Source organism: Triticum dicoccoides, chromosome 4A (assembly GCF_002162155.2).
Source record: "Triticum dicoccoides isolate Atlit2015 ecotype Zavitan chromosome 4A, WEW_v2.0, whole genome shotgun sequence".
NCBI classification, from domain to species: domain Eukaryota; kingdom Viridiplantae; phylum Streptophyta; class Magnoliopsida; order Poales; family Poaceae; genus Triticum; species Triticum dicoccoides.
In genome coordinates, this window is record NC_041386.1 from 683,021,628 (window position 1) to 683,026,491 (window position 4,864).

The following is a 4,864-nucleotide window of genomic DNA, read 5'->3' on the forward strand; positions in this document are numbered from 1 at the left end:
CGGCGCTCTTCGGGCGCGCGCCACGCCTCGCCTCTGCCTACTGGCAGAGGAAGAAGAGGACAAGGGGGGAAGGAGGTGGGCTGGGCCGCGCTGGGCCGGTCCTGTTGGGCTGCACGGTTAAGTGGCCAGGTAAAACTCTCTCCCTCTCTCTTTCTGTTTTAATTTCCATTTTCTATATTTTTTTTGTATTTGTTTTGATTTAGTTTAGCAACTAAACCATTTTAATAAATTCCGTAGTTTATTATGTGGCTTGCTAAAATATATACAAAGCCACTCACAAACTTCCAGAATTATTTGGAGTCATATTTAATATATATTAAATATAAATCCAAAGCAAATAGTTATTGGATTAATTCAAATGGCCAAAATAAATATCTCTGTGACTCCAAAAATATTGGTTTACATTTTACCTCTCACCAATATTTCCATGGAATAACAGGAACATTTTCTTGGACTCATTTGATGCAATTTAAGTGTTGGTTATTTTTAGAGGTCTTCTGAGGCTTTGAAAATTCCTCAATTCAATTTTATTTGAATTTAAACATGATGCTCACATGAGGTCTAGCCTGGTGCATTGCCAGAAGCTAGGGATGTGACAACTCACCCCCACTAAACAAGAATCTCGTCTCGAGATTCAAGCGTAGGGTAAGGTGAAGGGTAACGCAAACTAGCATAATCTTCATGATCCAGGGTGCACTTCAGTTGAACGTTGATTCATTCACCATTATTGTCTTGAAGTCTTGCTCTGAGAAATCCTGCCAACATGACCTGGAGAGAAAGAGACTCTAGAAGGATCGGTCTTCTCGAAGGTCGAACAACTCAGGATCAACTCATGGGATGAGACATTGACACATCTCTTAAGCTGAGACACGAGGCATAGATCTGAAGAATTGGAGTGGAACAAATGATGGGGGTTCACTAGGTAGATAACACTTCCACACCTAAGAGGGTGGTGAACGGTTGTCAAATAGCGAGGAGTTTAGTTGCCATGATACCATAACGATACACCTTAGGGAAGGTGACTCGTAGAGATATTCCCTTAAGTGGCAAAAAGAATTACTTTTGATTCAGAGATCATTGAAACTCTTTATACCAGCCTAAGGCAATTCTTGAGTGATCGTTTGGAGGGGTTCGGTAGAATGGCATACTCGGACTTGGATGATGTGGATTACCTTGTTGAAGACAATGTAATGGATGATTTTTGCTTATCACCGGAAATGGAGGAGACCCATGGTAGAATGGTACATTGGGGTGCAAGCTGGGAACAGAATGCAAATGCTGGGAATGATTCTGGTAACTGGGGAAGAACCCAACAATAAAGGGTGAATTCACTGTTTGAAAAGGTCATAGCATTGCCGAGGAAACTGAGAGCAAACCCAGTTAGTGCCGATGATAACACGTAGCGCTTGTGCGTGCTCTCAAGAACTTGAGCATTTCCACATTCATCAAAGTTTTACCAACATCCGTGTCAAGGATCCTGGCAACACAACTTGCTACCATGATGAATGATGATGGATGATGCAGATGCAAAGGAAGATAACACTTCTCAGATTACACCTTAGCGAAGCCAAGGAACAAAATCTGGATGATCGACCGAGAGACATTTAGCACTCCGCTTCTAATGTTCTCCTTGATGTGCTAGTGTAACCCATTCATAGAAATGATCTGGTATCTAGAACATCAAGTAAAGGTCGGACTTCGGGAACACAAAAATCCATAGGGGCAACTAGGGGGTAAACCCTACGAAATCCCTATGGGGAGGTGGCCAACTTCCTCAAACAAGATACTATAATAATAGGTCTACCGGATGGGTGTGTTGGCCACGACATCCACCTTGCCGGTTATTGAGAGACCAATATTATAATTCTTGGGAAATGTTCCAACCATCATATCTGCCTGAGATTCAGATCTGGTTGGTGTCAGAATATTCCAGACCCATCGAGTCTAGGAAGAAAAATGAAGGTTTGCAACACAAATCGACGAGATGACGTTGCGGGATTCTCGGGAGATGAACTACGATAGCAAGCTCCAAAACATGAGCTGGTTCTGCTACTAACATGTGAACATGTTGTCCCAGACAAGCATGACCACATAGTAGTCTTATAATAAAACACTACCGAGTTCAGGAGGGGGAACCATCAACGAGGGTATCGAAGTCCTTACATAAGTCCGGATTAGCTCTTATGAAGGAACTCCTTCTCCTTGAACAAATCAACCAGTGGCTTGGTGTGCTAGGGATACATATAGATTGAAGGTTGCAAGTCTTCAAACCATAGCATTCTTTGCACGTGTGCATGACTGATTTGGAATGATTCCAAAGAAAGCAACATTGACTTTCTCGAATCCACGGCGGCAACTTGCATCAGATGCACATGAATTAAAGGAAGTCACTACCTTCATCCAAACATATGCTTCATGAGCTAGCATGAACAAATGCTTTCAAAAATTTCCAACACTAGCTTAATGCTCAACAAAATCATGGAGGAGATAAGGATGTTGTCAATGGGCTCAACAACAATTCATCCGGGTTTCCTTTTAAAAGGAATTCCATAGTTAAGTGAACACGGTGATAGCATTGGTGAGACCAAAGATGTAATGGTGTATGCTCGAGGGATCAACCACGAATAAGACAACATTAAGAGCATCGTTGGTACTGATTTGATTTGATGATAGCCCACACTCAAATCAAAGGATTGATAAGACAATAGGTCCAACAACTGATCACAGGGACCAATCGATGAAGATATCATCTTTCTTCAACACACACTACACAAGAATATCCCTTTGGAACGAACTAAGTCAGACAAGCTTTTATCTTCCAACTCTCCAAGTTGTTGTCCAGCTTAACCAACTAGCTCAGGGATGTCTAACACCGATTCTTGGAAAGAAGGTGGTTCATAAGAAACCAACTTGATCACGGGCTCAACATAATGGTCAGGTGACGACCTGGTGATACTTCCGAGAAGACATTCAGAAAATCACGAACCACCGGTATGTTACTAAGCTCGAGAACAATCTCGCTTTTGAGGGCAAGACGATATAATCAAATGAGTGAGGACTTGACAAGATCCTAACTCATCAATCGAAGGGTGCACCGAAATAAGGACTAGGTAGCACGATCAGTCTTAGAGGTATGATTTAAAAACCAACATGCTAAGATTGAAATTATTGTCCTTTAACTACCAAGCAACGAGGTTGCTAGGAGTATTGATTTCACACATCACAATTCATTTGTCAGTATTCCGGTTGCATCAACACGAGGGCCGAGGAATGACTAATGATGGTGAGAAGTATCACTACGTCAAAATTCATGAGAGTTGGTGCAGTTCTCATGACAATTCTGACCTAAAGGGGGTAATACTCCAAGGTAGAACAGAACCAAAAGCTAGATTGGCATTTGATCTGCGGAATACAACTTCTTTGACCCAATCCTGGATATGGAAGAGGTACTGGAGTTTGTTTCTCCAAGTCATTCAGGACAGAATGGCTTGACGGACCACAAGAGTGATAGGCATCGATAAACGAACGCACGCATACTCTTGACTATCAATTGATAGGCGAGGGTCGGAAACAACTAAGATGGGACAACTCAAAAGAACATATAACTTTCTGAGTTGTGGATACATGGGTTGGTATGCCGAACAAAGTTCAACATAATTCTTTCGGATAGCCCATGCAGAAAAGTTGAGCTGGCAGAGTCACAATATAGCATGGAGAACTCATCAAGAATAATCCTGTTGTGATATTTCAGTTCAACGAGGAACTTCTGCCATAAGCGGTTCATAGTATTCGGAAGAAAGATGTACCACGAACCTTGAGGACTATCGCAAAGGTTACTAATATCCTAAAGGAACTAGCAAACCCTATCAACATGAAGTAAGTAGAGTGAATCTCGGGTTCAAAACCCAAGGAGTAGAATGCCTACTACTAAGTAGCATCACGGGATGCTTTCGAGAATAATGGACAGAATCATCACACTAGGGATACAAAAGCGTTGCTAAATTGCTAGGTGACTTCCTAAACACCTAGGGTCATAATAGTAACTCCAACATACATGTCAAGGCAATAGAATTCCTCAACTCAACAATTAGTGTGATTGAGCTGGCCTGAAGGAACATCGAAACCAGAGGGAGGGATTTTGCAAATGCATCAGATTACTTAGAAACCTGGGATGACTCGGACAGCATAACGGCTGTAAATGCTCAGAAAGGATTTGAGACATTCACAAAAATGGTGGCATAACCACTCAGAAGCACAATATCAAGGTCTCGAGATCAATAATTAACATACAGAAGTAGTAGGAACTGAAACGAGGCTTAAGTCCAACAATCTTATAAGTCCACTGATTAGTAACACGTGATCCTGATAGAAAAAGAGATAGCCTAGTTATTAATCCCCGTAGAAGAGAAGATGATGACTCAGATCAGAAGGGCATGAGGTATAAGGAGTAAAAAGAGCCTTACGTTCCATCCCACAATCAATTCCCTTATATAACTAAAGAATTTCTAGACTCGACATTCGACCAGTTTGGCTTGGTAATCCTACAGGCAGTCAAGCTCTGATACCAACGCTGTCAGGACCCCGACTCGATGTCACATTGATCTAGCCGGTAACACCTCATATCACTTTGCGGCCTCACGCACGGTATCCCCAGGGGTGTCGCCTTACCTTTGCCCGGGACCGTTTGCGCCTTTTGGCTCACGTATATGACGGGGTCGCTAGCATCCATATGATAAGGAGCCCGGGCTGACATGACTAGTCATAAACCCAAAGTGGCACAGACTTACAGGGACAGGCATCCATGACCCAGCATCGAACGTGTCGGTCATCAGCGAGTGAATCCAGGCTGTAGCACTGGGCTAGC